Here is a 13,125-nt window from a genome sequence, read left to right as displayed (position 1 = left end):
ACATTCCAGAAGACAGTCATTCTCATTGTTCAATACAATTTCCACTTCGTTTTGGTTTCTGTGTTTTTTTTTTTGTTTTGTTTTGTTTTGTTTTGCTTTGTTTTGGCATTTTGCCTCTGAAGAGAGCCTCAGATTGCAGGCCAAAAGAGTTCCACTGATTCGTAAGGCCCTTTGATCAGAGGACAATCTGAAGGAAGGGAGAGTAAGGATGAATGACCTCAGAAGGGCCAATTCACTTCTAATTTAATAGCAAGCTCATTCATTAGTCAGGGGAAGCGTTAATCTTCACTTTTCTCTTCAGGACTCTGAGTCAGCAGGGAGATTCACAGAACGATTCATAGAAAGCCGATTTCTGCCCTTGTCCTGTTGCCCAGATCTCATCCAGAGCTAGAAATTCTGCGAGTCTGTCTATGAGTTCTCACTGCCACCGTCTCTGTTCATTTTCAAATAGTGTGTTACAGGTAAATTGGAACCACGGCAAAGACAAGGACTGGGTAAAGTAAACGACTTTCTGGTGGTCAACAGAGCCCGTGTGCTGAAGTAGTGGGCAGCCTTTCTCCACATTTCCGGTCAGCTCTGTTTTCTACCCTTGGCAAACACATCAGTCCATTCATACCTGATCTCTACTTAGAACTGCGTGGTCTGACTGAATGCCAGAACCAGGGGGAGAGATAATTCAAGGAGAAACTGTGCATGTGTGCATGTGTGCATGCCTCTGTGTGCATGTGTGCATGCCTCTGTGTGCGTGTGTGTGTGTGTGTGTGTGCGCGTGCGCGCGCGTGCACGCGCACACATGTGTGTGTGTGTGTGTGTGTGTGTGTGTGTGTGTGTGTGTGTGCGTGAGCACATCAGGGAGCAAAGGAAGAGGCCCACTGGGAGGTGTCTGCCACTCTGTTGAGAGTGACTTCAGTCCTGGGTCCAAACTCTTACCACTGTCTCCTCCCACTCACTCTTGGAACACAAAGGGGCCACCGCAGGAGAGAAACCTCTCTGGAGCAAGTGTGCACATCAAATGGTTTCTCTATGACTGGGCTATTTAAAATGCTTCCAAACATATGACATTACCTCAAGAAGTTAAAGTCATGGGCACAGAAATACTCGGCCGAGAAGATCAGAAATAAGGTTAAGTAGAAATCAGAGGCTAAAAGTCATGCAAATGGAAACCTTGAGTAGTCACAGAAGACCACCACGTAGGTGTCATAGGAGTGTGCGAGCAGCTCCCACCCTCTGCTCTCCCATACCTGTTAGATTGAGAAGCCTGAGAAAGAGCAACAGCAATGATTCTCATTTCTTGTTATCTACCTGAGGCCCATCATTTCATGCGCACCAGACAGGTAGCGATTGTGACTCAGCGGTCACTGTCCTCACCGGAGTTCAGGGGCTATCGTCATTCCCTTTCCTACTGTTTCACAGTCCTCGCCTTTGGGTCTCTCAGCCAGCCACTGTCTGACATTGCAGAAATGATTTGTACGTTTACATGTGTATTTACAATTATTTATTTATTGTGGGTGTGTGCGTGCGCATGTGTGTGCGTGTGCATGTGCGTGTGTGTGTGTGTGTGTGTGTGTGTGTGTGTGCACATTCATGCTGTGGTACATATGTGGAGGTCAGAGAACAGGCCCCACCATGTGGGCTCCAAGATCAAGCTCAGGTTGCTAGGCTCCACCCTGGCTAATAAGTTTTAAATGCCTTCTCCTTCAGTCTGTTGTCACACTTGTTCTGTGCCATTGGGGCTGTCAGGGTCTTACTGTACAGTCGCGTGCAATACAGGAAAAGACAGCACACGCAGAGTATGGCTCGACCATGCTTTGGGTTATCCGCTGGGGATCTTAGACTGTGCTCTCTGCAGACGTAGAGGACCCCTGCATAGTTGTAGTGGCTTCACTGGACCACCATCATCAACCTGAGGACCATGGGCAGCAGGACTATGAGTCCTCACTGTTGTCTGGAAGCCTCCTGGCAAAACCAATAATGTTCTTGAAAACAGGCTAAGTGGGAGTTGGCAGCTGCAATATTTCAGAGACTCAGTGGAGCATTTCTTCAGAAACCACCCAGGAATAACAGTCCAACAGCCAGAAACTGACAATGTGTGGAGAGATAGACACCACTTACTTGCGAACTCTGGGGGACAGCATTATGCGGTGTAACAGGGCCTGCTTGAGTTACCCTAGGCTGAGGGTGCCACCTGTTTCTTGATGAGACCATGAAGAGTGAGAGTACCCAGTAGATTCAAGGACCAAAAGTATGGCTGAGGGGAGGGGATGTGTGAGGAGGAAGCCCAGGGATGAGATTGAGGGTTTGTGGAGAACAGAGCAGAAAGAGCAGGCATTATATTCAAATAGTTTGGACTGCCACGGTGATGCCCTAGAGAGATTTCATAGAAGTATACTGAGTTGATGCCCACAGAACAGAGCCCAGAGATGGGGAAAAAGAGCAGGGAGAAGTGGAAGGAGAGAGAGTCGGAGCCAACAGTCCAGGTGAGAACAGAGGACAGGGTGTGGACTGTTGTGGTGGTGTGGTGGTGTGGTGGAGTCAGTGAGAGATTTCAAAAGCCGAGCTGACAAGCCAAGGAGTGGTGACCAGATGAAACATCAAGAATTTTGGCTCAAGCCCTTTGAAGAGCAGAATCACCATGTAGCAAGGCAGAAGACTGGGTTGGATGGCTTGGGAGTCTATCAAATATAACACAAATTGCTAAACGGTCTTATTAATAAAAAAAAATGAAGCCGGATATTGGGGTGAATGCTGAAAGATCAGAGAAACAGAACAAGCCATAGCCAACCTCACCTCGCCAACTCCTCATCTGATCCTGTTTCCTCAGACTGAAAGCCTCTGAGTCCTCACCCAAAAGGTTCTTAGTCAAACTGCTGCTAAAAGCCTCTAGTTCCTGGTCCTCATGCCTTATATACCTTTCTGCTTCCTGCCTTCACTTCCTGGGATTAAAGACATGTGTTACCACTGCCTGGCTCTGTTTCCAGTGTGGCCTTGAACTCACAGAGATCCAGATGGATCTCTACCTCCCAAGTGATAGGATTAAGGCTACTGCTGTCGGGCCTCTATGTCTAATCCAGTGCTGGCTCTGTCTTCTGATCCCCAGATAGTTTATTAGGGTACACAACATATTGGGGAACACAACATATCACCACAATCAAAAGCTCAGCTCCGGATAGAAGTGTAAGATGCTTGTTTGATCTACAAGAAAGACCTTAAGCAGCCAGCTGAATGCATGGAATTCCTGTCCATCAGTAGAAGAACGTCAGGTGCACAAGGGACTATGTGATGGCCCAGATAGGAATAAAGACAGAAAAAGGACAAGTCCAAGCCCAGAGTTTTGGGATATTCCACAGGCTACACTATCTCTCCTGATCACACATGCACCATACAAAGACAAATGAAAAACCGGGGTAAGCTTGGCTTTCAAGCACTCTCAAGGATGAGGGACATGGGTGGGTGAGTGAGCTGGTAGATCAGTATCTACCTATGGAGCAGAAATTTCCCATTTCTCAGGACACATCATGTCCAGGCGCCCAGCCTCAGATTCACTCAGCAGCCTCAGAAGATCCGAGGCTCTCAGTGAGCAGCATTCTACTCCTGATTTCCAGTAAGAAAAGGAAGGCAGAGGGGGTGTGTCTGTCTGCATTACTGAGGCCTTTCCTCAAATCGGTTCTTTCTCACATCTTATCATCATTGAATAGACTCTGTACCACTAGCAAAAACAGATCTGAGTTTCAGACACACTGTGCAGCAGAGTCCCAGGACATGACTGCCATCCAGGAAACATCTGGGAAATGAAGAAAAATGGATACCAGTTTTCACCTACCCTCTCCTCTTTGCTTTCAACTTATTTTAATGGAAACACAAATTAATTCCCTTTCAGGTCTTTTTTTTTTTTCCTGTCACCAAATATTACCCAGTTCATAACCTTTGGCACACGTGGGGTTGGGGAGCTGGAGAGAGAAACTGATACTGGTTTTGTAATTTATACTCTACTTGTCCAGTCAGTCCTGCCTCTCCATTTCTTTGCTCATCTCTGGGCTCCATTCGGTGTCTATCAACCCAACAGTCCTCGGTGAAAATCTTGCTTGCTTCACTGTATTCTTTGAACGTCATACCTGCTCATTAAATCTGGTGTGCAAACTCCTATTCTCACTGAAGATCCTCTGACTACCCTTCAGCGTGAATGTTACATGCATAATAAAATGCACTTCTAAGGAACATGTAGTGGGCCTTCCCTTACCGGAATTTCTTGTTCAGCCAAGACTAAAATATTTATTCCTGGGAAGTCTCTCTACCACAGATAATCCTCATGAGACACAGTCAGAGCGATAGTGGCGTGCTTCCCTAAACCTGGATGTGTTGCCAAATTCTTCAAAACTGGCTGGCTGACCCCCTGCTATCACAAGCCAATGCCATTTAAAGCAGTCTGTGGATGGTGTGTGTGTCTCTCTCTGTGGTGTGTGTGTGTGTGTGTGTGTGTGTGTGTGTGTGTGTGTGTGTGTGTGGTGTGTCAAAGAAAGTTCTGTTTTTAGAATTGAACAGTCTCCAAGAGAGGTTATGGTAGACCACATGTCTCAACAAATTTCTAAAAATTGAAATCATAGCAAGAATTGTTTTTAACCTCAATGAGGAAAAACTGGAAATCAATAACCAGAGCTCTGGGCTGCAGTGTAGAGTGCCATGCATTTGGGGCAGTTCTTCATCATCTCCTTTTTCAATTGCCATTAGGTGAGGTGAGGCCCTCTGAAGGGTTCTCACTATTTCTGTATAAGACTGATGACCCCCAGTTTCCCTCCGGTTCCCTTCTCCTCAGGTTCCACCACCAGGACAAACGCCTCCTGAAGGTTCTAGCATTTCTTCCCCATCCCAACCTTGCATCCCTCCAACAGATAATATGTGTCCATCAATTCCATAAAGCAAATCCTGACATAAGGAGCTGAATCAGTTCCTGTGTAACTGATTTCATTTTAAAACAACATTCAGTTAAACGTTTCTGGGATGTGTGCCCTCAGTTTCAGTTAAAGCTTAGTCTTTGAGTGATAGCTGAAGCCCAAAGAAAAAAATGGTAAAATCAAATGCAAAGAATATTCTTGATCAAAAGAGATGCAGAAATTTCCTGTATGCTAAAGGTTGTATCTGAATCATTTGAGAAGAGATATATTGTTCCTATAAATGGTACTGGAACCTAGACCTGGACCTCATGGGGACTCGGGGTCAAGCTCCACTCTGGTAGTTAGTTGCTGTATAACCAAGCACTAGCTCTTTAAGTTGCCTCTTCTCTAGGTGAGAATGAAAGAGCCTGTCTGCTGTGGGATGGTCTGTATGTCAAATGTGCTGCTGATTGGTCAATGAATAAATCACTGATTGGCCCGTGGCCAGGCAGGAAGTGTAGGCGGGACAAGGAGGAGAATAGAGCTGGGAAGTGGAAGGCTGAGAGGGAGACACTGCCAGCCGCCATGATGAGAAACAACGTGTAAAGATGCCGGTAAGCCATGAGCCATGTGGCAAGGTATAGATTAATGGAAATGGATTAATTTAAGCTGTAAGAACAGTTAGCAAGAAGCCTGCCACGGCCATACAGTTTGTAACCAAAATAAGTCTCTGTGTTTACTTGATCGGGTTTGAGCGGCTTGGGACTGGCGGGTGAGAGAGATTTGTCCTGACTGTGGGCCAGGCAGAAAAACTCTAGCAACAAATGGCGCCCAACGTGGTGGCAAGAGTTTCCACCTAAAACCTGAAAAAAAAAGATTCTAAAACGGAGCTAAAAACAGCTCCCTAATTGTCTCTCTCAAATGAGCGGCAGCTGCCGGTTTGAGCTACTGGCGGGTTGCTGGCGTGCGCGCTCGACCTGCCCCCGTATGGCAGGAATGAAGCCTCTGCAAGTGGCACATTAAGCTGCTTGATGGATTTAGCCTTTGCTAGTACAAAACAAAAAAAAAAAAAGAGGTTTCTGGGCTACATGCTGCTTGGATAAAAGCATAGACCCACGATAGCTCCCAGAGCTGGCGGTAAGCATACTGCCGCCATGTTGGGAAGCTGAGGTGGGCGGAGCCAGCAGCCACAGCTGCTGCAGCTTAAAGCAACAGATTCACAATAAGACAGATTCAGATGTAATAGTTTAAAATGTGTGTAAAATATACGTAGGCTTAAAAGAGACAAAAAAAGGTGATATATACAGTATAGAAACAAATACATGGTTTTAAAAAATAAAGTCTTTAAAGAGACAGTAAAATTAATATAAAAAATAAGCCACGTAGAGATGACTATCACACAGAGAGTCTGGATTGTGTTGTCTTTGGGATTCTTAACTACAGAGAGATGTTTGATTGTAAAGGAAGCTGAGTTAAACCAGTACGTATATTTTAAAGATACTTTGACTTCAAAATTTGGATGTAAGGATATGATGCTTTGGAAAAGAGTCTCTTTTGTTTCCACAGAAAGCAAGAGGCTATGGATTTGTTCCAGAGTAAGATACATCAGGTTTGACCAGCCAAGACCCCCTGAAAGGTCTCTGATGACACCATGGCCCAGATGATCCAACATCCAGAACCGTTTCAAGACAACTGGCTCAGATGATACAGCCTCACGGACTACTCCATGATCCTAAAATTTTCTTTGTTTCCCCAGAAGATACAGCGCCCCCCTCCAGCAGGAAGTAGTAAGAGAAGCTACGCCCAAATTCCCAAATATACCAAGCTGACTTTGGAGATGTGTAAAGGTTAAAACCTTCCTTTTTAAGAAAAGAAAAGGGGAGGTGCTGTGGGATGGTCTGTATGTCAAATGTGTTGCTGATTGGTCAATGAATAAATCACTGATTGGCCCGTGGCCAGGCAGGAAGTGTAGGCGGGACAAGGAGGAGAATAGAGCTGGGAAGTGGAAGGCTGAGAGGGAGACACTGCCAGCCGCCATGATGAGAAACAACGTGTAAAGATGCCGGTAAGCCATGAGCCATGTGGCAAGGTATAGATTAATGGAAATGGATTAATTTAAGCTGTAAGAACAGTTAGCAAGAAGCCTGCCACGGCCATACAGTTTGTAACCAAAATAAGTCTCTGTGTTTACTTGATCGGGTTTGAGCGGCTTGGGACTGGCGGGTGAGAGAGATTTGTCCTGACTGTGGGCCAGGCAGAAAAACTCTAGCAACACCTGTCAGTACATAGGCAGGAGGATTAGAGAGATTAAGAGCAGTCTCACATGGTAAATACAGCGAGTCTTATCATTATTGCTACTGTTTTACCCCTTCAGGCAAAATATAGTCCAGATACACACAAATTCAAAATACAAATCACCAAAAGCACCTTAATAAAACATAGCTGCAATTTTTTAATGTAATCTGGCAGCTATGATATAAAACCCCAAAGCAGAAAAGATAAAGGTTGCTATTCTGACTATATACACTTTTTGTTTTGTTTTGTTTTCGAGACAGGGTTTCTCCGTGTAGTTTTGGTGCCTGTTCTGGATCTCTCTCAGATTGACCTGGTCTCACAGAGATCTGCCTGGCTCTGCCTCCTGAGTGCTGGGATTAAAGACGTGCGCCACCACTGCCTGGCCCTATATACACGTTTTAATTTTAATACTAACTAGAAATATATGGCAAAGAGTTGCTGTCCCCAGTATATAAATCTGCTAAAAATAAGATTAAAAGGTAAATAGCTACAGAAAAATATAAGTCTGTATTCCAGCAAGAGAAGAAAAAGCACATACTGAAAAAGAAAAAAGAGATTAAGAGAGATTACTTGGATTAATGAAAGTCAGCTTTAAAGAGCTTTGTGCTGATGCCTGTTACACCCGCACGTGGGCGCTGTTCCTTGTGAGCTGTCCACCTCCTGGTCTGTCATTAGAACCAGAGGTTAGATGATTTAGGCTAGGGTGGCTGGTCAGTGAGTCCCGGGGATCTGCCTCTTTCCACTTCCCCAGCACTGGAGTTCGAAGCCTTTGCCACCAGGCCCGGGTTTTTTCTTTGCTTGTTTCATATTACATGAGTATTGAGGATCGAACTCGGGTACTCACTCTTTCTCAGCAAGCTCTTTATTGATCGAGCTGTGTCCTCAGCACATACCATGTAACGGCCAAAGAAAACAACTTATACACCTTGTCAATCAACACACATGACAAGTAGAAGGTATGATCACTCGTAAAATAATTTAAAGTATGGACAAAGGACTGACACTAGCTGATAGCTTGTTGGAAATCATGGAAACCATGCTACTGCTTGTTAGGAGTGAAAAGTCTCTGGACCACATTTTAAACTTGATAGAAAAATCTGCACACACAAAAAACCTCCCACATCCTCAGCTGATTGAGTAGCACGTGGATGTTTGAGTATTACATGTAACATTTATTACGTATTTGCATTTCCTAGAATACTATCAGTAAATAAAGGCAAGGATGGGTTAGTTCCCACTCTCAGCAAGGCACTCAGAACAGCCCAAGGGAGGAAATACAGTGAAGTGTGAAAATGATCACAGGCTGTGTGTAGTGGAGGGCAGTTTTCTTCCTGGTGCTTTGCTGCATGGCTTATAATAGCGGCTGAATTTTCCGAAAGCCTTCTGGAAGAGAGTCCATTACGATCCCGGAGGCAGATGAGGACACGAAGGGTAGAGGAGGTCGAAGGTAGCTTCCCCTGTGACACAGCTAACCTGCTGTAAAGTCAGTTCTCGAAACCAGGTGAGTCACTCCGGTCCAACCCCTTCCAGTATGGCATTGCCTCTGCTGTGTGTGCTTGGACGGTGAGGAAAACCCCATCACTGATAACCGCAAACTCAGGAGAAACCCGGATGGAACTTCATTACATTAGACAAGTTAGAAACGTCACAGGGAAAGTAAAACGTAAGAGAAGCATTTTTAAAATTTGTTTTTTAAAAAAGTATGAATATGTATTTTAGATCCTAAAGCATACTATTAAGGCTCCAGTACTTAACGTCATGGTATTGATAAAGGGACCCCAAAACCAATGGAAAGAACATAGACCAGGGACAGGCCCTGTATGAAGAGGGACTGATTTTGTGATGGAGACCAAATTTCATCTTGAGTGATGGGTACACGCCTGAAATCCCAGCACTTGGGAGGGCAGGAGAGTTGTGAGTTCAAGGCTAGTCTGGGTTACATGGTGAGCCTTGGTTTTAAACGCCCCTCCCCAAACAGTATAAACTGAGTTTCAAATGATAAACCATTAAATACATGAATAGGATCAGTCATCTAAAAATTTAGAAAAAAAAAATTAGTTGTATCCCTACCTTCACTTTATTTTTCTTAGAAATGTGATGACATTAAAAACCAAACTAGTAAAAGCATTAGCAGAAATAAGACAATTTAATGTAGATGACCAAGACTTTCCCAAATTAGGCAAAGTACAGAAATCATGAAATCGTGCTGACGACACAAGTATTTAGAGTTTCTGTGCAAAAAAGGACAGCTAACGCCAGAAGCACTATGAGTAAGGAGACAGGATATTCAGACAGTGGAGTGTCTCCACTCTCAAAAACGCAGGGATGACGAGTAGCTGCTCCAGCGGGGTTTTAAAAATATGACACTAGCCGGGCGGTGGTGGTGCACGCCTTTAATCCCAGCACTCGGGAGGCAGAGCCAGGCGGATCTCTGTGAGTTCGAGGCCAGCCTGGTCTACAAAGTGAGTTCCAGGAAAGGCGCAAAACTACAGAGAAACCCTGTCTCGAAAAACCAAAAAAAAAAAAAAAAAAAAAAAAAAATGACACTAGTCAGCCGGGCGGTGGTGGTGCACGTCTTTGATCCCAGCACTCGGGAGGCAGAGGCAAACGGATCTATGTGAGTTCGAGGCCAGCCTGGTCTACAGAGTGAGATCCAGGACAGGCACCAAAACTACACAGAGAAACCCTGTCTCAAAAAACAAAAAACAAACAACAAAAACAACAACAAAAAAAGACACTAAGTGGGATGGGCAGTCACAGGAACACAAATACTATGTGACTCCACTCATACGATGGGCCTTCACCAGTGCAGTTCAAAAGACAGAAAGTAGACCAGCTGATGCAAGAAAGGGAGAGGGGAACAGATGTCACAGAATTCGTGACACAGATTTGCAGTTCTGAAAAGTGGAAAGAACTCCAGAGCCACGTGCGGGAGAGTTGTGAGTACACTCAATGGCATCAAGCTTTATACTTACAGCGGTTTAGATGGAAACTACTATGATAGGTCCCTCTCTCCATAATTTAAAAAAAAAAAATGAGAAAAGGCAGCATTATGGGAGAAGTGGTTGCATTATCTGTTACACACAGAGTGTTACGATTTGGGACAGGACAGAGTTTCTGCAATGCATAAAAACAAAACAAAACAACCACGGACCAGAAAGATAGCTCAGTGGCTAAAGGGGCCTGCCTAGGATACCCACATGGTAGAAGGAGGGTACCAACTCCCCTAAGTTTTCCTTCAACCTTCCCTTGCCCACTGTGGCATGAATAATGCCCCCATCCAATGCATAAATGTAATGAAAATCTATTGAAGAACAAGAGAGACCAACTCAATGTAAGAACAAGTAACGTCATGAACAGGTCATTATAGAACACAAATGATGCCTAAATATATGGAAATATTAAATTGTAGTAGTAATTAGCAAAATGCAAATTTAAAATGCTGTACTGGATCTCAGCCGCTTGCAAGTTTGAAAATGCATATATTTGTATTAGCCGTGGTGAGGGGTGTCCGAATTTCATACACTGACTTGTATATTTCTCTATGAAGTAGAGGTGTGTGGTAAGCCTGTTGCCCCCAAACAACTCTCCTGGGATTCTACTCCCAAGCAATGTTCACATTTCAGTTCAAAGACCAATTCATTATCTTCCTTGAGGCATTGTTGCTAATTCTAAATAGTTTTTTAAAGCGCAATACCCATCAATAAGGGAAAGGGTGGATGCATTCTGTTCTGTTTCTGCTTTAGGTTAACATGAAGCCCTTGACCAAAGATCTATGTACAGATATAGAAAAAGCTTTCCAACCTGGATGGTAAGGAAGGAAGCTATCCACTACAGATAGCAAACTTACGTATTTAAAGATACTTCAAATACTTTGTGTGTGTTCTTCAAATCTTTATACACGAAGGTATCTTATAGTGATATCTATCATATGCTATGACTTGAAAGGGATGTCGGGGTGTCAAGCTGGTACATGGTAGACTATATCCTTTCAAACCATGAGCCAAAACCAGCCTTTCCTTTCTTAAGCTGCTGCTTGTCCAGTGTTAGTCCCAACAGAGAGAAAAACCATACGCCATCCTCCATGTTCAGTCTAGACTGGCAACAGCTGATGATGACAGACTACATGTCTTTGCATCCACTTCCCTCCTGTTAGAATAACAGCAGCTGGTGGTTGTTGCGTTACTTCAAAACTGCACAAATCAAATGCAATGTGAAGTAAGTAAAACCTAGGAGAGCAGGATAATCCAGTGTCGAGGGAAGGGAGACTGTGAGGCTGGGGTCAGCCACTGGGAAAGGAAACCTCGGGTAGGGACAAGGAAGTTTGCTTCACGGAGGAGGGCTTTGCTCTAGAGAGATCCTGATACGCTGTGTGTTTTGTTTTCGGTCTCACACGGTACGCTGTGTGTTTTGTTTTGTTTTTCCCTCCTCTCTAAGAAAGGTTTCCTGTCCAGAGAAGAGGGCCAAAACCTACTGTTCCCATAAATGAGCTGGAGAACGCACACTGTGATTTCCTTCCAGAGGCAGCAACCACCCAGCCCAGGTCCCACAGGGAACACACAGACCTTTCTGTGTCACTCAGAACCATGGCAGTGGGCCTGACTCGGTTCTTTTCTCTACAAAGGAATACAAAATGTCAGCACTCATGCACTTCTGTGTGCTGGGGATGATGGGAAGAGGCAGGTGACAATGGCGTGGGGGTAGGAGGAAGGGAATGGGATGCCTCTGGTCACCTCCAGCCCCACTTCTAAAAACCTCTAGAATTGGAAGCACAGCAGAGAAGCTAAGAGACTCTGAAGTGAAATCACTTAACTACTGGATCATCATTCAGTCACTTTCTCTCTCTGAACCCCAGCTTTTCTCATTGATAAAATGAAGTACACAGTTCTTCGTTAAAAGTAATAGGAAGCATTATTATTATGCAAACAAGAAAAGTGAGACTAAGTCATAAAATGTAGCCTGCCCCAGGTCTATTTACACCAGGGTTTGGACCTGTTGCTGTTGTTGCTGCCCCCCACCCCACCCCCACTCCGCCCCCTTTAGCAGAGTGCCTTTGACCTGCACCTAGCTTCCACTCTCAATTCTATTTGCTCTGCCTAGGTCCACTCAGGTGTCTTGAGGGGCAACAGCTTGATCTCCACGTGCTTTCACAATGTGTTTCAGGCAGCTGCCGCATCCAGCCTCTGTCTGAGAGCAATCCCCATCCAGCGTGCCTCTGGTCACTCACATGCCAGGCAGGGCAGGTGGCAGCCCCGATGAAGAGTGGGTGGACAAGCGGGCAGTCAAGAACTGTTCAAGGGAATCGCTGAACCCAGGCTCGGATGTCAGCACCCCACTGCTATCTCTCTCTAGTCTCAGAGACACTGACCCATAGAGCCTTAGAGCTTATAGCTGGGCATCTTTAACTGTGAATGGCGCCGCTTTCATCCAAGCAGCTTAGGAAGAGGTACCTGCTCTCTCCACTTGTGCAGAAGCCTGCCCCAACATCTGTCTCATCCGGGTGCTCTCCTCCGAGTGGAGAGGGCAGCCCCTCTTCCCAGAGAAATGGCAGGCCTGGGTGGGAGTTAAGGGTTGGAATGCAAGAGAATGGGGGCAGCCATTAACTCCCACAGGGTATTTTGGGAGAGAAGCCAAAATGGCCCAAAGGGGAATCCTAACTCAGTAAACATTTCCCCAACCACTGGAGAGAGAGAGAGGCCCTGGGATGGTGAAGCTCCAAACAGGCCTGGTTTCAGTGGCGCTCCAGGGACTTGGACTCCGGGAGGATCTGGTGTTTTTGAGTTATCCACTAAGTAGGCGGCACTTGTCTGGCACACCTCCTGTGGCTTGAGAGTTCCTGGGTTGGCAAAACCAACCCAGGACAGGACGGAGGCGGCTGAGCTGACCGGGAGCCCGGAGGCTGCGGGTCATCAAAGCGCGGGGCTCGCCCGTCGGGGAAGCGGAAGGAGAAGGCGGTGCAAGG

General features: G+C 45.5%; 1 protein-coding gene across 4 annotated transcripts in view; it reads right to left on the bottom strand.

The window, feature by feature from the left end:
• The window catches only part of Osmr (oncostatin M receptor), a 59,442-nt gene that overhangs the window by 45,969 nt on the left and 348 nt on the right, over positions 1 to 13,125 (bottom strand). The window lies entirely within an intron of this gene.

Source organism: Peromyscus californicus, unplaced genomic scaffold, assembly GCF_007827085.1.
Source record: "Peromyscus californicus insignis strain IS unplaced genomic scaffold, ASM782708v3 Scaffold_18__1_contigs__length_77618521, whole genome shotgun sequence".
Classification (NCBI taxonomy): Eukaryota; Metazoa; Chordata; class Mammalia; order Rodentia; family Cricetidae; genus Peromyscus; species Peromyscus californicus.
This window is presented reverse-complemented; position numbering and strand designations above follow the sequence as displayed.